At 38.0% G+C, this 23,121-nt stretch overlaps 1 protein-coding gene across 1 annotated transcript in view; it reads right to left on the bottom strand.

Moving 5' to 3' along the window:
- LOC125226802 (neuroligin-1-like) overlaps window positions 1–23,121 on the bottom strand; it is a 434,243-nt gene that overhangs the window by 118,358 nt on the left and 292,764 nt on the right.

Consider the following 23,121-nt stretch of genomic DNA (forward strand, 5'->3'; position numbering starts at 1 on the left):
CTCATAGTTTTTATTAAAATAATTTTGATTGCTGTGCACAAATACAGCTGTTTCGTATATATATAACGAAGGCAAAGACAAAAGTTTGTGATGTTCGAATATGGGTTTACAAGAGTCAAGTGGCTTAAGTGAAAATATAGCTCTGATACATTTTTTTTGTTTAACAAAAGCTTTTTGAATATCAGGGGAGTTACCCCATATGGTAAGTCCATATCGGAGAACAGACATTACGTAGCCATGGTATGCTACAAGGGCTGCCTCACGCGATACCGATTCTCGTAACTTTCGGAGTGGAAAAATAAATTTATTCAATTTTTTACAGACATTTTCAACATGAATGTTAAAGTTACAATGCTCGTCTAAATGTATGCCTAGAAACTTTACGCTGTGATCTAAATCAACTTGTTCTCCGTTGTATGTAACATTAAGATCTTTGGGTTTGCTCTTCCTCGTAAGATATTGTACATGCTTAGTTTTAACAATATTTATGGACAAGTTGTTGTTTGAACACACAGTATAACCACAACATGTGTCCCCGACACACAAAACCTCAGACTCTTAATTACTTTCGCAACAAAGCAAACAACAACAAACTTTAACAAGTGTATGATAAAATCTCTTTTAGCGAGTTCGGAGTTTTTGTTGAATCCAAAAGTTGTCCAATAGGAGAATGATTCTGCTTGAATTTTTTGAAATGTGTTTCAGCTTATTTTGATGTGTTTCAGCTTTTGAGATCGCCTTTTGTTTTTGATACGACCTAAAACAATAAAGAAAACTAAACTAAACCTATGAATAAAATTAAACCTATAAATTTAACAAACTAAAATTACAAAAATCCAATCTAATAGGTCGACTATCAGGTAGTCGCTGATAAGCCTCACTGACAGAGCGACCTTGGTCTCAAAAGGATCGAGTAGGCAGTTCTTTCTTTCCAGAAAGAAAATTATTCGCTCTTACACAAAATGCCGTCTACCAATGGTCTCCCGCTTGCTAGTGAGCGTGATCTGTGGCCTAGCTGAATTTAAAATCATTGACGTTAGACGCCGATCGAAACCCACTCTGGCTCTGTCGCGTCAATACGAAAGAACCATAAATATAGGTAGCTGTGCGATAACGATATTATAATAAGCGTGTGCATTTGGCTACTTACCCTGAGCAACTGGTTTTTACCCGCATGCTTTCATTGCTAACCGCACTTACCTATTAGTAAATGAGATATGCCTTATATGTATTCTTAGGTCATATCAAACCCGTCTCAAATTGCTCCATCAGAATCAGTCTATAGATTGTTTTCTTTGTTTCGCTTCCGCCGTTTCCTATCTCTTACGGCTGATTAATTGTTATTAAAATTAGAAGGGGGTAGCATCGATTGTCATATGTAGATTCGAGAATGTGTTGATTGTTCTTTCATTTTTGATACATGTAGGCTCAAACAGAAGAAATTTACATTGAGTTTTTGTCTTATTAGATAACTTTTTTCGATAGCATATACAACCTGAGCTGTGTTTATTTATTTCCGTTAAATTTAAGGGAATAATTTTGGTAAATTACAATTAATTCCTCTGAGAAACTAGTGTCTTACCTCTTACTGTTATCGAGTTACTCAAAATTTTTAATGTTTAATTTTATGTTTTATAAGTACGCCCCAACCTTTATTATAATAGTATTTATTTTAATTGTTACGTGTAAGTTGTGGAATGAGCTACCTCCTGAGGTGTTTCCCTTGCGCTATGACATGGAGTTCTTCAAGAAGCAGGTATTTAGGGTTCTCAAAGGTCGGCAACTCATAAGTGACTACCTTGATGTTGTTCCCATCAGGCGGCTCGTCTGCTGCCTATTTCATAAAAAAAGATTGCTGTCAGATAATTGACACTAACTTTCTGTAAGTGTAAAGGGAGGCACTAACGCCATACCTTGATTGCCCGCCAGGACTTGGGTTTTCTTGTACCGCAAAAAAGATAATGCAGGTGCGAAGATAAAAACTAGGTCAAAGAAACCCTCATTTATGTTTCGCAATCTTGTCACAATTTGCGATTTCTTCATTCGCGGCGAGAAACGATTTGCGGCGATGGACGGTGGATTTCTCAAATTTTCGAAGTTCGGAAACGCGGCGAATTTGGTTTTTCGAGAACGTGACTAACAAGCTAGTCTGTGGAAATAAGATTTATTACAAATAATCGAATAGCTTCTTACGATACAAATGAACAAAAGTTAGAAAATTTGCACCAGGGTGATGAATTAATAATAAATTAAAACACGATTGAAGAGAGTATTTTTAATCGTCACAAGTTAACAATTACCAAAGAGGATCGAGTATTATACAGAGTGTAACAAAAATGGTGGTGATCCGTTTAAGGGCGTTCTCAGTATCGTATTCTTATCAGGAAAAAGTAGAAGAAAATTTTTTTTTCGCTAAAAAAATTTTCACTTTTGTATGAGCCGGGCCGCGCGAATCGGTCGAATCTCCATACAGAGATAAAAAAAATTTATCCTACTTTTTCCTGATGAGAATACGATACTGAATACGCCCTTAAACGGATCACCACCATTTTTGTTACACCCTGTAGAGAGTTACTGTCAAAGTAAAATGTGTAATCACAGTGCATAGACTGCCATCTGTCGACACAAGCTTAAAACTTTTGAACCTCAGTTTTGACAATTTGGCCCATATTTTTAGTTTGATATGTGTTAAAATGTCAAATATTAATATTAGCGCCATCTAGACGAGCGTTCCCCAAAGGTGTTACGTCATCTAGGCCACAGTAACTTTTTATCTAGTGCTTTGAGGTACGTTTTTATTTGCAATTACCTATTCGCAGAACAAACTACCGATGAAGTTTTCAACATAGGCACAAAAATAACACATTCCACTAAAACTGCAATCTTAAAACGTGTATAAATACTAATATTATTAAATATCCTATTATCGATAAAAATCCACCCATTACAGACAATAAAAATAAACATTTAATTTCTCCTGAAAGTAAAATCCTCCTATATTCATGTATTATTAAAATATTAGACGGCATAAACATCCGCAGCCCTGTCATTATTGAAAGAATAACATTATAACAATATTCCCTTGACAAAATGAGAATCCTTTATTCGTCTCGGATAAATCAGTCGCTGTGTCATCTGATATTCTTTGTTTCTTTATTATTTTATTCTTATTTGCATGAGAAACAAAGGAAACCTTGACGAGTGAATTTTTCTGGGCCTTTAGTATTGTTGGGTACTAAGGAAAAATAATAAAGTTGGTTATGCCGCGATTTTTTAGGATTGTAATAACCGGTTATGAAAACTGAAATACTTAACTGCGATTTGGTTATAAAAGTCTTTATGAAGCTTTTAGAAAATATTGATAAGTTTATGATTCAAATAAGCGCTGGTGGCCTAGCGGTAAGAGCGTGAGACTTTCGATCCGGAAGTCGCGGGTTCGAACCCGGCTCGTACCAATGAGTTTTTCTGAACTTATGTGCGAAATGTCATTTGATATTTGCCAGGCGCTTTTCGGTGAAGGAAAACATCGTGAGGAAACCGGACTAATTCCAATAAGGCCTAGTTACCTTTCGAGTTGGAAGGTCAGATTGCAGTCCCTTTCGTAAAAACTAGTGCCTACGCCAAATCTTGGGATTAGATGTCAAAGCGGACCCCGTGCTCCCATGAGCCGTGGCAAATGCCGGGATAACGCAAGGAGGATGATGATGATGTTTCAAATAACAAATAAACCGCCTATGGTAAGCAATCATCAAAAGGTGGACGGACTGTGTAATAGCTGATATGAAACGAAAGCAAGTGCATGATGAGATGACGGACGATAGAGACGGAAGAGGAAGTAATGTTGCGCCGACCCCAAATGACTGGGACAAGGGCAGACGAATGAATGGCAGACAATCATGGTACCTCATGGGCATCTGCAATAACAAGGTTCTAATCAATTAACACGTAACCTTACCTTCTAGATTTTAACAAGGAACCTGTTTTGAAGTCTAGAATTTAATGTAAGTATAAGTATGTTCTTTTGAAGATTTATACCTACACAAAAAAGATATCTCATCATTTGACACGTTTTAAATATCATCACGTATCAATTTTCAATATTTGGATAGTCAATGATCGTGACACAGTTTTCATATAGGTACATCAAATTTTTATATTCACCATTATCAAATTACAAATAGCTGTCGAAATTCGATAACGCATACAACAATTTGATGTTACAGTTCTAAAAACTACAGTTAAAGCCCGTGTAAGCTGATTCGCAATTCGACAAAACAAAATCTTGTAGCGTTTCAACCTAAAAGGCAATAACAATTTTTACTTTTTCATCTGTTTTGAAAATTCAGACTACATTACTGCTGTGCGGTGAAACATAGCACTAATTACCTACTTACTGCAATACTGCAGCAAATATGTAGAAAACTTTATTCGCGTGGAATAATATACACACCATATTATTATCGCCAAATAAAAGCAGTTTCAATTCATAAGTGACAGATATGGTTTCCGATTAACAAAATGTGAAGGTTTCAGTGATCAAAAAAGATTCTGTAAACTTACGTACACCAATGGAATTTAAATAGAATGTCAATCGAAAAAAGATTCACGTTGTGATCAGTAAACTCAAAATCCGAATGCAAAGCCCTCCAGAAAATATGTGATTCCAGGCCGCAAAGTTAATTTGCCAAAGTGGAAGTAAGCAACAAATAATATTAATAATTCCGTTCGCAAAAAGGGCGCAGATAAGGGCTTTAAATAAATAATGGCGTCGGAAGCGACAATATGCCATTGTTTTTGTCTAGTTGCTCGGTCGAACGAAGATGGGCATTCAAGTCTTGTTAAAATTATTTCGATTTGACTCTCGCCTGACGGCGATAAATCTCAGCAGGGTCCTAGCCAAGGTTACACCAAGAGCCATCGTAAGCGATTGCAAAAAAGCTTACGCTTCGTGAGTTAATGCAGATAGCATTCCCTATTTAACTGTAGTGGCGCGACAGAAGCCAGAATGAGTTTCGATTGCCACGTATTCAACGATTGTCACTTCTATAATCTTATAGGTACTGGCTTTTCTCGCTTATTTCACATTCGAATTCGGTAAAATCCTTTAAAACTATTAATTTTGGTGTCACGCAAACTCGTATGTGATTGCTGATAGATTTCGGAATGCCGCTTTCTTATGAAACTTGTGTGCGATATCTTGCTCCGTCGAAATCAGCACGCCCTTTTAATCGAGTCACAAATTTAGTCACTTCTCGTTGCTATATAGTCAACTCGATCTAAGTAGTTTCTTGTTCAAATCGCTTCGATAGGTGAAAAAGACGTTATTCTATCGAAGTATCCACTACTACTGACTTTAAGTTGGCAACACTTCTATAGGCTGACGGTGACTGCTTAAAACTCGACAAGTAAAGAGAGTACACGTTTTTTTTGTGTACCTTCAAATACTATAGACTCTATAGTATTTGAGGGTACACAAAAAAACTCTATAGTATAGAGTATACTCTTGGGGAAACCTCAATATCAAATCAAGATTCGTTTTCTAAAGTGTCAATTCCGTCCAAGGTCGACGCCATAGCCGATTCGGAGGGTTATTGAGCGAAAGATTCTGAGCAAACAATGATCTCGTAAACGAACGCTACGAGGAAGGATTTTTCTTCAGCTTGTTGACGTTTCATCATTGATTTCGTTTCTTGGTGACGTTTTGGAAACCGTCGCTTCATTGTACTGAAACGTAGTTTTGGTATAATGTTTGGTGTAATCGAAGGCCGAGGTTGCTCAAAATAAATGTTTCTTGCAAGATCTATAACTATATAAGGTACAGCGGGGCAAATCTCGACTGGGGGGCAATTGTAACTGGCCCATTTTTTCCATGTTTTACAATGTTTGCATTACCCGTGGAGCGTTCTATAGACACACGGTGTCTATAAATCTTATGTAATTTAGGGGGCGGGCGCTCCAGGGGTTAAATAGAGTTATATATGGTATATATGGTAGACGTGTTCAGTGGATACATGCAGAACTCAACATCATAGTGTGATAATGGAAAAAATGGATTAGTTGCAATTGTACCCCAGTCGAGATTTGCCCCGTTGTACCTTACTCGTCAATAATAATCATTGTATTTATAAATAATAATTCTTTGTAGTCTGACTTACCATGTTGCGTAATCTCAGTACAGTTAAAACGGGATGGCTTTAATCCTAAAACAAATCCGTTAACCGTTAAACAAATAAATTGTCAACGTTATAAACAACAACACAACGTCCCACCATGACTTTCGGGATACAAGTGGATTGAAATGTAAAACAGGTCGGAACATTTAAATGGCTGTTAGCACGAGTTGCGAGTTACGGTAACTCTAAATCGAATTTTCTCGAATGGAGACAGCATTCTAATCACATAGCGAGTTACCTCCTGAGCCTCAGCCAGACATTTTTGAGGTGTTATTAATAAAGACGTGCTCGATTGTGTAAACATCACCAAAAGTGTAGTTGTTTTAGGTTTTAGTGAGTACTTAACCTTTTTGGGGCGCTGTTAATTTTGTACATTTCCATGATTTTTACGAAGCAGAGAAACAATTACATACATTCATACATACAATCACGCCTGTATCCCATAAAGGGATAGGCAGAGCACATGAAACTACTAAAGCTTCAGTGCCACTCTTGGCAAATACTTTTGGGTTTCATAAAAAAACGAAACTGTGACATTGCAGTGACAGGTTGCCAGCCTCTCGCCTACGCTATAATTTAACCCATATGCCATAGTCGCCTTGTACGACACCCATGGGAAGAAAGGGGGTGGTGAAATTCTTAACCCGTCACCACACAGGCGCAACAGGGGCAGAGAAACAATTCTACTTAAAAAACATCTAATGCTCATGAATCTCTGCAGTGCTTTGAGATCCTGAAAAGAGAATCTCTGAATTTTGGATGCAACACTCGTTATCACCATCAACCGTCTGGACTGTATTCGGCCAAGGCGACTTTGTTTGGATTAATTAGTGAGATCAAAAACACTCATCCTTGCGATAAAACTACAGCTAATAATTGAAGGACGTGGTCGAAGCTTTAACTCGTCACGACGTTACTTGGCGTGATGTTTTTTAATCTCTGAACGTGCACTGAGAGAAATTTGCATTGTGAATTTAACAAGTTCGACTTGTTGCGGTTTATCCGTTTGAATCAGCCAAACGTATGTTTAAAACAATATGTGTCAGGTTGTTTTTATAAAATCGACTTATTGATTCAAATATATTGCCGATTCAAATCACAAGTAGCTTGTTGTTTGAACCAAAGAGCACGTAGGCGCTATTTTAACCAAAAAACTTGTTGAACGAACATGAAAACTGGTTGTATTTTCTCTCAGTGTGACAGCAACAAACAATCAGGTTTGATTATTAGAGCATGTCTGTACTTCGAAGTTACCCCGATGCACCTTAGATAAGTTTTCAGACCATTCTATTGAAAGAAGGTCAGCCAATATTATACTACGGACCTCCGATAAATGATTAACATGTTTTCATCTTTCACTACATTTCTTCCATCTTATCAAATAACACCATACATTTCATTTCTACTTTGTTTTCTCCCTTAAACCAAATCTCCTTCATCGCATTTATTAAACGCTGATTTGCGATACGAAAACTTTCAGCCAAACAAACATTACCTACAACATTGATTCCAGGCATCCAAACAAGGGTAACGTAATAAGCCGAAATATCTACGACAGAAATGTTGGAGAGAAGAAACTCGACACTGCCGAAGCTGTATAAAACACAGCTACTTACGTCACTAGGCCAGAAAGTATCAAGTTGCAGGAAAATTCGCGGAGTGAACAAAAGAGCAGGAGGTCTATTGTATTTTCTCTGTTTGATACGGTTTTAGGAGACCGGCCCATTTCTCGAACGGTACAAGTCTTGTATTACAAGTGCGCGAACTGTCAAATCGTATGGGTTGTCATGGAAACACACTTGTAATACAAGGCTTGTACCTTTCGAGAAACGGGCCACAGGTGGTGTAGCTTGCGTTTTTACACGCGAGTCCACATAGGAGAATGTAAGCTGTGCTACACCGTCGGTTTAACTTTTTTTTGTGTTGATGCAGATATGGATTTGATCTCCCAGATATTAAACTGACATGACGATAGTGAATCTAGCTTGACAATGAGTTTAGGTACGCACAATGCTATCAGGAGCCAGCAAACTCATATTACCAGACCATACATCAAGCGCGACTTCAAGTATGAACTCGCGCGCGACAAGGCAAGTCGTGTTAGAGGGTCTGGCCCCGTAGCCGAATGGCATTTCTGCGACGCGAAACGAAAACGAAACGCCGCGAAAGGTAGTCTGGCTCTGTCGCGCCAATACGCAAGAGCGATAGAGATAGATATCTACGAGCGTTTCGTGAGCGTTTCTGCCATTCGGCTACGCACCCTGGTTCCAAATTTTTGTTCGACACTCAAACTGAGAGCACGGGGACAATGGCCGTTCTTGAAATGTTGGAGGTTGTTTTAGAAACACCAGTCCCGTTTGCGTTTGTATTTATGTGTAAAAATTGAAATCACAAAACGTCACTACGTAAACGAAAAGGAAGGCTTCGAACGTGCTTAATGGTAGGAGACCTTAGTACATAGACAGACAGACAGACACACACACAGACAGACACGTCAAACTTATAACACCCCGTCGTTTTTGCGTCGAGGGTTAAAAATATGATGAAAACCACAACACGTTACAGCAGAATCGGCTTGTAGCCTAATAAGAAAATGGAGATCGAGTTTGCGAGTCTCGCAGGTATCAGTTGAACAAAGAACAGCGATTGACCTCATCTTATATTAGGTACGAAGGAGGCCCCAATATTGAGGCCGAATCGAACTTACTTATATTCCGATATCAAAGTCATGCAATCCTAGTATCGTTTGCTTCTGAATCATGATTTTGCTAATCATCGTTTACTCACTTCTGATGAAAACAAAGCCTTAGGGACCGTCCACACTCAAGAGACGCATGTCCGCCGACGCGAAACGGACGTCAGCGCCACGCCGCCTGAATGTAATTTAAAAACGTCTCTTCAGTACATTTTGTATAGGAAAGACGTAAGACGCCCCCAGGCGCCGCGGCGCGCGCCGAGCGAGTTGTTGCGCCCAAAAAACGATACTTCCCAGCCCATTTTAAGGAACGTAAAGACAATATTTCATTGCATGTTTGAGAAAAATGTTTTATTAGGGTACCCCCCCCTACATGTAAAGTGGGGGCTGATATGTTTTTTCATTCCAACCCCAACGTGTGATATATTGTTGGATAGGTATTTAAAAATGAATAAGGGTTTACTTAGATTGTTTTTTGATAATATTAATATTTTCGGAAATAATCGCTCCTAAAGGAAAAAAAAGTGCGTCCCCCCCCCCCTCTAACTTTTGAACCATATGTTTAAAAAAAAAGTAGAACTTTATAAAGACTTTCTAGGAAAATTGTTTTGAACTTGATAGGTTCAGTAGTTTTTTAACTTACATTCAGGCGGCGTGGCGCTGACGTCCGTTCCGCGTCGGCGGACGTGCGTCTCTTGAGTGTGGACGGTCCCTTAACCTGAACAGTACACTCCCCAAAATACGCACACTCATACGTTTGTCGGGAACCGAAGATCGATCTCTTTGTGACGTTTCCTTTGAATAGACATAAACGGTATTGGACAGGTAACGGCTCCGATCTGCATGGAAATGGGGCGGCTTGGTAGTCGATTTTGCAAGGGATGGGGGAGAAAAATATTGCTTGAGGTAATGAGGTTAACCATATAAAAGATTTTTCACCACACCAACTGGTAAAGGCCTTCTTTGCTATTCGGAAACATATAGGAAAATTTAACTCGATTTCTTAATCTGGCTGCTAGATTTTACCTATAAATGATGATTTAGAATCATAAATATTGTTTGAGTTTGTTTTTGTCAATTTTGTGTAGATTAATTGGTTAATTATTTTTAACATAGTAATGGTAAATTTTTTGAATATTGTATAACTAGCTTTATTAATAGTGTGTGAACCTGCCTTAAAAATCTATATTATTTGTGGTCATGGTTCGTTAATATTTCTTGTATGTGGGTAGCTTTTGCACATTGTAATTTTTCCTCAGTCACCCGTTAACCACGAACGCTGTAAAGAGTTCGAAACGTCGGGATGAATTTTAAATTCATTATACGCGATTTAATCCGTTTCCATAGTTTTATTTCATAAATCCATACTAATATTATAAATGCGAAAGTAACTCTGTCTGTCTGTCTGTTACGCTTTCCCGCTTAAACCACGCAGCCGATTTTGATGAAATTTGGAACAGACAATCTTTAGACCCTGAGACAGAACATAGGCTACTTTTTATTTCGAAAAAAAGGGATGAAGGGGTTGAAAAAGAGGTTGAAAGTTTGTATGGGATTTCTTAATTTTAAAAGATAAAACCATGAAACTTTATATTTTAGCGCTTGATAAGAAATCATTAAACACATATTTAAAGTCACATACAGGTCGAACGCGATTAATTAACATTATTTTTACCTTTAAAATAAACATGGTGGGAAATAAACATTAACTAAAAGCGGGTAGATTATATTTATTTGTCTACCCCGAACATTTATATAAATTAATATCGGGTAGTTTTGTGTTGTTTACATCTCCGGTGACATTTTGCTGGGACGTTAACCTGGCCGAAACGTTGGAAAAAAAGGTAAAAATAATGTTAATTAATCGCGTTCGACCTGTATGTGACTTTAAATATGTGTACAAAGCGCGAGAACTTAAAGTGTTATATCATTAAACATCTTGATAAGGGATAAGGATAGGGATAGGGATAGCGATAGGGATAGCGATAGGGATAGGGATAGCGATAGGGATAGCGATAGGGATAGCGATAGGGATAGCGATAGCGATAGCGATAGCGTTAGCGTTAGCGATAGCGACAGCGTTAGCGTTAGCGATAGCGATAGGGATACGGATACGGATAATATGGGTATCGTTAGAGGGATACGGATAATCGGTCGGCGGTCTCTTACAATCAATGTGCTCTAAGACGATCGTTGTTTGCTTGCTTGAAGATTACGTTTGCGATAAGTATAAGCAAAATGTAAAAAATTGTAAGGGATAATAGAAAAAAGTACTTGTTACCCACCGATCATAGTGTCGAAATACGGGCTATGTGGGATGTTTATAAAGGTTTCCCCAGCGTATATAGAATTACCTACGCTGTGGTCGATGTGTAATATTTCTACAATCATTGCAAGCAAAAGTATTATGTGCAATCGAAATAATCGCAGATAAATATACCTACAGAGAAACCTAAGGATCCAAATGAAAATCTTAATGAATACTTTTATTACGCGGGCGAAGCCGCGGGTAAAAGCTAGTATTGAATAAATTGATGGATTTTATTTATTCTGATGTTTTATTGTCAGTATTTTGTTCGTGTTGATGTGGTGAAAAATTTTGTGTTTCACTCGGTGGAAAAGTTAGTTTAACCTTCGTGCCTTGATACCTGAGCAAGCGAAAGATTCTAATATTAAACCGCGAGCGTAGCGAGTGGTTCGAAAAGTGGAATCTTGAGCGTTGACGTGCGGTTAAACAACTACTTTGCCCCCTTGTAAAACAAATAACTATAGATTCATAGTTTTTTACAAGTTCTCAATGATATGCAGGTTTGTTTTCTAAAGTCAATCAACAGGCTAAGCCAGAAACAGCGTTATAGCTACGAGTAAGATAACCTTGTTTTTCAAGGACAAAATGTTAGAAAAAAATCCGTATATTTTATAAAAAAATTATTTTATGTGAACTATTCATTCCTTATTGCCCTTTCTTCCTTTTCCGTCCCAATAAAAAGTAACTTCCACTAAACTAATATTTCAACATGTTTGTCTACCAATCTAATATTTCAAAACGAAAAGTTCCCTAATATCGAAACGGCTGTACATTATAGTAATGGCAGAATAAATCTCCATCAAATACCTTACTTCAACCGTAAGGGAAGGCCATAGCGTAGGGATAATGACAGTAATCTATCTTATGCTATAAGGTTCGTGAGTGCACATTTGGAATGGAGTAACTATTTTTGACTGCTAAAATTGTTACAGTTTGCAATATGTTGACATGCAGTGTTATTTTTATGAACGGCAATATTTTCTGTATGTGGGCTAGCTAATCTAGCTATACGAAAAAAAATCCATAGGTGTATTTGTGTAATTTTATATACTTAGGCTTAGCGATGAGCAATACGCACCGCTGTGCATTTGTTGTCCATAATTTAGAGGTATAAAAAAAATTAAAAATAGGTACGGGTAAAATTAGGACACAAGTTTATGGTCCAGGATTCTGTACTGTATACTGTAAACCTTCATGATAATTTGGATGATCAAAAGCGATGAAATTTTTCTAGTCATAATCATTAATAGACTACAAAATTATCATCTACCTCTATAATCACTTGTAGAATGCAGTATCTTTCTTATTTATCAACCGAATGGAATATAAAATTTCCTTTAACTATCAGGCCATTTCAAATAATATTACCAGTTTCAGTTTCACGCCAAGTCTGGTAAAAGATGAATTACTCGATATAAAATATATTGTAGCTGAAAGATCGCGATCGTTCACTTATCCGCCATATTTGCTCCAATTCCTACATCTGTCAGTCGAATGCAGAAATAACAAATCGAGAAACAAGAATATGTCATTTATTGTTTGGTTGCAAATGAAGCACGAAAATACCAGGCTGTTTGCCTCGTGATCACAGGAACATATTCCAATAATGAGGAAATAAGTTCATGTATTTTTATAGAGGAAAAACCGGCCAAGAGCGTGTCGGGTCACGCTCAGTGTAGGGTTCCGTAGTTTCCCGTACTTTTCTCAAAAACTATTCAAACTATCAAGTTCAAAACAATTTCCCTAGAAACTCTTTATACAGTCCTACATTTTGTGATTTTTTTCATATTTTAAAACTCGTTATAATCACAGAATATATAATAGTACAAAATGCAAAAGATAGTGAGGGGGACACATTTTTTTAACTTTTTAGGAGCGATTATTTCCAAAAGTATTAACAGTATCAAAAAATCATTTTTGGAAACCCGTATTCATTTTTAAATACCTATCTAAAAATATATTACACGTTAGGATTGGAAGGAAAAAAAATCACTCCCCACTTTACGTGTAGGGGGGTATCCTAATGAGAAATTTTTTCCACTTTTTATTTTACTACTTTGCGGCGTGATTGATATACATATTGGTATCACATTTCAGCTTTCTAGTGCTAACGGTCACTGAGATTATCCGCGTACGGACGGACGGACGGACGGACAGGCATGGCGGAACTATAAGGGTTTCTAGTTGACTACGGAACCCTAAAAAGTACGACCCATTGATGTTTCGACATAACAAGAAGAGTACTAATTTGCGTAATAGTGCCGATAAAAAGCACCATACGTACTAAAACGATTACGTACCGAAACGTACTGAAACGTTTGAAGAACGGTAAGCCGCTAAGCCGCAGTCCCGGGTTCGAATCCCGGTAAGGGCATTTATTTGTGTGACAAGCACAGATATTTCTCCCCGAGTGATGGATGTTTTCTTTGCATGTAAGTATGTATTTATCTATATAAGTAAGTATATCATCACCTAGCACCCATAACTTTGCTTAGTGTGGGGTTAGGTTGATATATATAAGGTGGCCCCCAATATTTATTTATATTTATTTATTATTTAAAAATCCAAGCGATAAGTACGTGCGACTTTCATTCCGGAGGTCACGGATTCTAACCCCGGCTCGCACCAATGAGTTTTTCGGAATTTATGTGCGAAATATCGTTTGATATTTGTCAGTCGCTTTTCGGTGAAGGAAAACATCGTGAGGAAACCGGACTAATTCCAATAAGGTCTAGTTTACCCTTCGGGTTGGAAGGTCAGATGGCAGTCGCTTTCTTGAAAACTAGTGCCTACACCAAATCTTGGGATTAGTTGTCAAAGCGGACCCCAGGCTCCCATGAGCCGTGGCAAATGCGGTAATAACGCAAGGATGATGATGATTCATCAATTGCTTCAAGGTCTACCCGGTCAATTGAACAGTTAACGACTTACTTCCAATGTCCACCTTTTCACGGAGACGCTGCCGAGCCGCAGATTAAAACCAGTGTAGTGGAACGGATGCGGTTGAAATAACGGCCAACAATCGAGGGACGCCAAGAAAATAGTATCTACATTACGACACAAGTGCGGAAAACAGGAAGTTTAAAACGAGTGGCGATAATTTAAATCGACACGAGATACGATTTTATTTTTGCACGTGTATCGTACGTTTTTTTGTACAGGCACCGTAGCCGAATGACATTTCTACGATGCGAAACGAAAACGAAACGCCGCGAAAGGTAGTCTGGCTCGTCGCACCAATACGCAAGAGCGATAGAGGTAGATAGCTACGAAAGAGATATTATCGTGAGCGTTTGTGCAATCGGCTACGCACACTGATGGCCCACCGAAGTTTCGACACTTTCGACCCGACAAGAAATAAACCACTTCTCGCACTAGTGCGGAAAAAAACACTATCTGTACTGAAATAGCATTTTGAATAGAACTCTGGCAAGATCTGCAAACACACCGGTGCCAGTTTCACGTAAGTACAGTCAACCAATTGAAACCCTATGCCACTCTACAACCAAGTCAAAATGACAAGCAGTAAGAGATTTCTTACAATCTGATTCAAGTATAACGTCACTGTGACATAGTTTAACTGTGGCCTAGGGTTCCATTCGGTAGACACACTCACTGAGTCAGCCCAAGCTAAGAACGAAGATTAAAACCAGTGTAGCAGAACGGAGCCATCGGTTGAAATATCGGCCAGCAATCGAGGGACGCCAATAAAAATAAATTTATTTGTGTGTGCTCGCCGATACTGGAAATTGCCACGATGTATGGATACCGATACTGTTGTGTACAGGAAACTATTCGAATAATAAAAATCTGATTGGGATCGGATGTGATTGAGAAATCGGGAATGAAAATATGGCAAAAAATTGTCTTTAGATAAAACTACAATTTTATTATAGATCTACGATATTAGTCCGCCACTTTCCCAACTAAGCTTTCCTTCACCGAATAACGACTGGCAAATATCAATATAAAAAATATATTATAAAAACATATCATTAGTTATTCTGTTGTTTATGGCCGGCGATGATTGCCATTTATCGAACCTACAAGTTACAAAATTACACGTTAGTTAGTTAGTAACTTTTAAAACAATAAATTTTGATACTGGCAGATCACATTTGAGTATAACAAATTAGGAAGACGCATTAATTTTCTTATAAAATCAGAATACACCTGTGTGCGTAGCTAAATGCACAAACGCTCACGAAACGCGTAATCGCGATAATACGTATATCTTTCATAGCTATCTATCTCTATCGTTCTTGCGTATTGGCGCGACAGAGGCAGACTACCTCTCTGCGGCGTTTCGATTTCGTTTCGCGTCGCAGAAATGCCATTCGGCTACAGGGCCTGAAGTGATTGAAGTCAAATTAATATCAAACCAAGATCAGATATTTAAAGTTAGCATAGGTCTTCCTAGGGCATGCATGAAATATGAAGTTTCGGTGCAGTGGATTCTATTGTTTAGATTCCAGTTTATATTGAGTAATAAATTGGGAAATTCCAGACGCTTATCTACTATACCTGCTATCTTACCCATATAACGTAGATACCTATATTTTAGACGTCTTTACTTGATTATGGCATAGTAAAATTGCTTTATGATGATTGAGATATTTGGATTCCGTACCTGAAACAAAAATAGAACATGATATTAGAAAATGATAATGTCAAAATATTTGACAGGACTGTTATTCTACATCGTGTTTTTTTTTTGTTTTCCTTTAAATTCGACATGCCATTTGGTTCATTATCAGGAACCATCCTGTATATCACTTTTAATTTAATTCGCAAAAAAAATCATCGTTTTCATACATGATAAATTAATTAATTAATGTGAGAGACCCTTCAGAATAATATTCAAGTTAGTGTCAAGTGATTAACGGCACATGTCAAAACAAATAACATTGGGAAGTGGTAAAGGCTGTCACATACGTGTTCAGTAATTATATTTATCTTTTTAATAACTCGATAACCGTAAGAGTTAAGACTTAAGCCGCTAGTTTCTTAAAGAAATTAATTTTATTTGATCTAAAGAACCCTCCCATTAAAGTTAACTGAATTCAATAAAAACAGGGTGTATAGTAGTAGTAAGTGACATTTAAGTTCAGAGAGTATAGTACTCTATTTTCAAGTATTTTGTAGAATTCTGATGCCTGGGGATCTTGTAACACCATTTTTCAGACAATATTGTTAACATAAATTATATTTAAAATGTGGTATAAAAAGTATTTACAATTTTCATTACTTAATAAAGTGAAAAGTTGTAAAACACGGAATTAAAGTAGAAAAGGCATTGTGATCATTACAGTAAGCGTTGAAAACGTCGGCGGAGCCATTAAGACAATTATTCATTCAGTTTGGGACCCAGTTCATATTTCGCAAGTCTAGTTGCTCAGTCTTTGTCTGGACACAGTGAACCGCTTAGAAACAGTACGTCAACCTATTTAATTACTAAAAAAAACCTAGGAGCATCTTTCGACGTTTAGGTCTTTCGTTTTCTTTCCAGTGTGCTTAGCCGAATGGCACAAACGCTCACGAAACGAAACGCTCGTAGATATTTATCTCTATCGCGTATTGGCGCGACAAAGCCAGACTACTTTTCGCGGCGTTTCGTTTTCGTTTCGCGTCGCAGAAACACCATTCGGAATTTCGTAGCCAAATGGCATTCTGCGACGCCAAACAAAATGCAGTCTGGCTCTAACGCGCGTTGGCGCGACGCCAGAGCGATATATTGCATTCTGCGACGCGAAACGCCACCGAAACGCCGCAGATAATATATGTAGTCTGGGTCTGTCGCGCCAATACGCACAAGTAACAAAGATAGATAGCTTCGAAAGCTGGACATCTAAACCACGTCACAATCGCTTACGCTTCGTAACTAGCTCTCCCTATCGCTCTTCTTTAGTGGCGCGACAGAGACAGACTGCGTTTCACTCGCTACCTAGCGTCAACGATGGTGGCGTCACGTAACCAATATTCCAATCATTTACGCAATCATAGATTAAATATAAGAAGATCATACCATCCCATACAGGAGGTGGTGGAGTACGTTCGCCAGAAGACTGGCTACAACCTGAGGGTGTTCTAGCTACAGTCGCGCCACTACGTACGTGCACTTCAGTTCGTTTCTGTTGCGAGTGCTGTGGCCGCTGCAGGACACCATCGCGAGCGCAGACTTCTGGCAGAAGGGTGTGGTATTTTGGCGGTTCCGGGGCAACCTGCCGAACCCTACGCCGTGTCAGACGACGCAACGGAGCCTCGCTGTTACATCGTCGCCTAAATAGAATATTGTTTTTTTTTTCTCGTCTGTTTTTAATCTGTTTTTTTGTTTTACTATTTATGTGCTATACCTATTGTTTTTTTTTTTAGTTTCACAGTGCCTTAGTTTTACTGTTATGCTGTGTAACTTATTTAAATAATAAATAAATAAAATAAATACATTAGAATGAGACCGCCTAAGAACGCGCATACACTACACCACACATAGATGGCGCCACAAAAAATGTCTTGCAGCTTTCGATTATACTTGTAGATGGCGTTAAGTGACACTTTTGAGATAAATGTATGGCTCTAAAGCGCCAAACAAGGCATTTTTTTGTGGCGCCATCTATGTGTGGTGTATGCGCGTTCTTAGGCGGTCGCATTTTAATGTTCGGGATGGTATGATCTTCTTATATTTAATCTATGACGCAACTTATAAAGCCTACAAACATTTCGTCGTGGTTTTTGAAGCGATAATCACAATTGGCTTGATATTAGACCAATCACTAAGGGCACAATAAGAGAGCATTGTTTTTATAGACAAGATTGTAATAAAACTAGATCTTTTTATTATATACGATTGTGAATTACCTTTTGTTTGAGGACAACACAAATAACTTCAGGAGCAATATTTTCGGTGGTCATTAACATTTTAAATACAACTACTTTCGTGTAAGTGGTTGTATGCAATACTGTTTCTTTGCAGATGCTACAACCTACGTTATTAACGACCATGGCATAATGGCCGTTGAAAAATGGCCGTCTTTGTGCGATGGACGTGATGCATGACCTCGTTATCTTATTGAAACCTTATCGAGATTATCTACTTTGAATATTAAGCTTTATTTTTATAGAGAAGCACTAAGCTTGGCTGTGATGTAATGTGAAAATCGTTGTAATAAAATTTCCATCTTCTATTGGGCCCGAGTTATTGATCGGAGCTTCTACCAAATCAAAGCTAGGACGGTGTACATACGGACAGATGGACAAAGCGAAACTATAAGGGTTCCTAGTCAACCCTCAATGTCAACATTATTCGAATAAATCATGTGTTCACAAGGCAAAAAGAATCCTATATTGTAATCATTAACAGGATATTTTTTCCCGTTTGGAAGCTAGTTACCAACCATGGCTACCAATCAGTAATGAAATAGTCTCATTTTGTAACCAGTTACAACACGGGATTCTTTTTCCCGTTTCAAAGCTGGTTACCAAACGTGGTTACAAATCGGTAATGGGCAAGTCCCAATTTGAAGCCAGTTACGAATTGGGATTATTTCCCGTTTCGTAACTGGCTACCAATTTTTAGTTACGAAACGGTACTAAAGGACGGTACGAAACCCTTCAGATATCCAAAAATTTTTTTAAAAATTTGAACGAAAAAGTAGATCTAAGTATTTATTTATGAAATAGGACGTTATATAGAAGCAAAATCGCCTGATGGTATATAATCTGTATTTTGGCGACCAAATACCGCAGACGTTTCCATAAGTACTTTAGCAGCTGTGTGACGTAGCACAATGCATCTTTGGAGAAACGCAGTTGAAATCTACCGGCAATTACTGTAATATAAGTGGTAAAGATTGAAATGTAGTTACGTAGACCACTTGCTAAGTTACCCTATTACTCCCGTAAAATAAGAACAGCATTTTTTTACAAACCTACGCCTTATAAATCTGCCTGTAGGTGAGTTAAGTGTTTCAAAGGAACATACAAGTAAGTAGGTATATTTTAATTCATTCCCATAGTAAACTCAACAAGGCACTCCGTTCTTAATTCGTCACAATTCCCTTTGAAGTCACAACGACACCTGTAGCAATAGCAATCCAGCCCTTCTACTGTGGAATCTCCGTTTGTTCAAATAAATTTAAATTTGGCGAATTTTGCGTTTAATTTGAGATTGCAATGAGACAAGGCCCGGAATCTGAATAATTACTCCAGAGGAGCTGTGTCATTCCAAGTGCTGGCTAGACAACTCTGATGAACAAATTTTGGTGAAAATGAAAGTTACTCATAATTGAAAAACATTTTCATGACATTTCATATCACTCCGAGCTCGGTATAGACAGAATACAGATAAATTCTAAGAACTAACCTAACCACAAAATTTTGAAAAACCCCCGACCGCGACATAGTAGACCGATTTTCATGAAACATGGCTAAGATCACTCCCGACTTACTCAGCTTTCAGACAAAAAAACTAAATCCAAATCGGTTCATCCGTTCGGGAGCTACGATGCCACAGACAGACAGACAGACACACACACAGACAGACATGTCAAACTTATAACACGGGGTTAAAAACTCAAAAGAATTAGTTATCTACATGATAACCACAAAATTAAAATTTTCAGCTTTCAAACAAAAAAATGGGTGCGGGTGGCGCAGGACAGGTCATTGTGGCAATCTTTGGGGCCTATGTCCAGCAGTGGACGTCTTTCGGCTGATATGATGATGATGATGATGAAACAAAAAAAAAATAAAATCGAAATCGGTTCATCCGTTTGGGAGCTACAGTACCTCAGACAGACACACACACACACACACACAGATAGACAGACAAACAGACAGACAGAAAGATAGGTCAAACTTATAACACCCCTCATTTTTGCGTCGGGGGTTCAAATGATATTGATAATGACGATTTCCTAATTTGGCGAAAATGACTATGTGATCTGAAGCAGATGTTTGCGTAAGATACATAATTATTGGGTTCTAGTTTACCTATCTACATACTTCTAAGTTCTGGAGTGGAAGCAGCCGAGCGGCTTCCCCTTTAGAACTATCAGACAGGTGTAAAACTGACCTATCTGACAGGAAAGATCTGGAGAGCAGAGAGGCTGATGTGGTATCTTTAGTATAATTGATAAACAAGGAAAGTAAAGTCAAAACACTTGATTGCGTCACGTACAATACGTGTTTTTGTGTTTCTTATGCATTATTTGTAAACTATGTGAGGTGTGCAAAAAGTATTGTATTGTACATACATAAATTATAGGAAAAAAAATGTTACTAATACAAATATGGGTACAATACCTGAAGTAAATGATTCAATTCAATTCAATAAATTATAGAAAAGAACCGATTCCAACTAAACTAGAGGGTTCAGCAAAGAAAACCAAAATTCAACACAAATATCGACCGATGACGCCACCTAAATTAGAAATATGATCAAAGAAATTGGTCTCCATAAATTCAAAATTCAAGGAATCAAAAGGTCAAAAGAAGTCAAAGGCGCCATTCATTGGATCACCGGTTACAAAGCAATTCACCGGCACTCGCGAAGCCAACGAGAACAATCTTAAGGCCCGCGGCGTCTTCGGAGTGACAGTGTCAATTACTGAGATTGTGGAGGAGCCCAACATGACTAGTTGTTTACGTAATGATGAGTAGAATAAACTTATTAATTGTCGGTTTATCTTAGTTGACGCGAGAACTGATTTCGATTGTATTTAGCATAGACATTCGCGGATCCAGTGGGGGTCTCATGGGGGTCATGACCTGGAGCCTAAGTTGGCCATACAAATAGACCACGTGACCCCCTGGGGCTTTGGGCCTTAACCACGTGACCCCCCCACCCCGGGCACGAAGCTGGATCCGCGCTTGAGCATAGAACGAGTTACTTTTGATTCTCCTGTTCATGAAGTTGTTCATCATCATCCTCCTTGGGTTATCCCGGCATTTTTCACGGCTCATGGGAGCCTGGGGTCCGCTGTGACAACTAATCCCAAGATTTGGCGTAGGCAATAGTTTTACGAAAGCGACTGCCATCTGACCTTCCAACCCAAAGGGTAACTAGGCCTTATTGGAATTAGTCCGGTTTCCTCACGATGTTTTCCTTCACCGAAAAGCGATATAATATATAAAAAAACTAATAAACAAAAAAAAACATACAGGTTTCACAGCCGTCAAGTTTTTTGTATTAAATTTTACTAAATTTAATCTGTTACTCAAGTTTTAAGAAGTGGAAACATCCGCTTACGATACCTTTTTTTTTATTATAAATGGGCTTACTCTTGACCACAGACTAGCCAAAGGCAAAGACGTGGCCTACGATGGAGTGAGCTCGCCCAGAAGATGCCTGTTCACTCTTGATTTGAAGGTTGCCGGGTTCTATGAGCTCGGAAATATAGCCGCCGCAAGGAATTCCACTCCTTGGCAGTGCGCATAAGAAAAGAGTTTCTACATTAAAGAAATCTGTAAGCGCATAAATACAAGTAGTATTTTTTAAATTTAAACCGCACAAACATAATTGCCAGTTCAAAGCAAAACTCATTTAACAAGCTCATTCAGAATAAAAATTTGAAACATTTCAAAAACGGCGACAACTCTCGTGGAACAACTCTATCCGGCCAATCACGTTCCGTTATTCAAAAAAGGAATCCATTTTGCCTTTTGACGCGCCACTCGCCGCTTGATAGGACCACTTCAGATGTCGCAAAACTAAAAACATTGCTAAAAAACATAATGAATCGTTGCATTTGTAATAAGGGAATTGAAGAAAGAGGAATTATTGAGAAAAGCATGGAAATAGGTTATTCAATGTTTATTGGAAAAACAGTAAAAGTATCTTTTATTTAATTTAATTTGGGAACGATTGCCATATTTATCGCTCGCGAATAAAAAAGGAAGGTGATTGGCCACTCTCAGAATTGAAAGACAAAAGGCACTGTTAAAAAGTAAAAAAAGTGGCAATATCTCAAAAACCGTGATATTTTCATTAAGGTCAAATTCGCTTAATGTGATAGCTAATCAGATGTCCTATCACTCCTTTTCGATTTGGAGTCGGTTTTCGGTAGGAAACGAAATGGGAGCTGCGCTTCGACCCTTCGCTGGCCGGTCTAACGTGAGTCTTCTTAGCTTCAAAACCTTATGTGAGATAAATATACTTACTTTTCTTCTTTACTGCAACGTTATTAGTCGCGGCCCTTTTTAATATCAAGCTACTTATTTTAATTTTAACACTGTAATGTATAATATTAAATAAAGCCTTTCTATGTACGACCGGTCTGGCTCAGTCGGTAGTGACCCTGCCTGCTGAGCCGCGGTCCTGGGTTCGAGTCCCGGTAAGGGCATTTATTTGTGTGATGAGCACAGATATTTGTTCCTGAGTCATGGATGTTTTCTATGTATATAAGTATGTATTTATCTATGTAAGTATGTATATCGTCGCTTAGCACCCATAGTACAAGCTTTGCTTAGTTTGGGGCTAGGTTGAACTGTGTAAGGTGTCCCCAATATTTATTTATTTATTTTATTTATTTATGTCTATGTCTTTTCGTTAACATTAATTTTAGGTTATATTTTTGCCATATTTCTCGTAGTCCTAATCAGTACAAGATTGGCCTTGAACTCGACTCGGGTCGTAACTAATGAGGAAGCCATGATGGATTAAGTTACAAGAAATATTAGTTACTACGCAACTTAGTGAACTTCATAATAAGGGTAATTATTGGAATATTATGTTTCCTTTATGTTGCTTATGTACGGGAAAGTATTATTTACCTGGTATTGTTTTTATTATCCTCAATGACCTCGACGACATTATCCTAAAGGTAATGTGATTAAGACATTCTTCATCACCTGCAGTAACTAACTACTCGAAATGCTGGTGTAGTTTGAATACCTTACATAATATCTATCAAGCAATAGACTGATAACGGTTTACCTTTTTCAATATG

Source organism: Leguminivora glycinivorella, chromosome 6 (assembly GCF_023078275.1).
Source record: "Leguminivora glycinivorella isolate SPB_JAAS2020 chromosome 6, LegGlyc_1.1, whole genome shotgun sequence".
Lineage (NCBI taxonomy): Eukaryota > Metazoa > Arthropoda > Insecta > Lepidoptera > Tortricidae > Leguminivora > Leguminivora glycinivorella.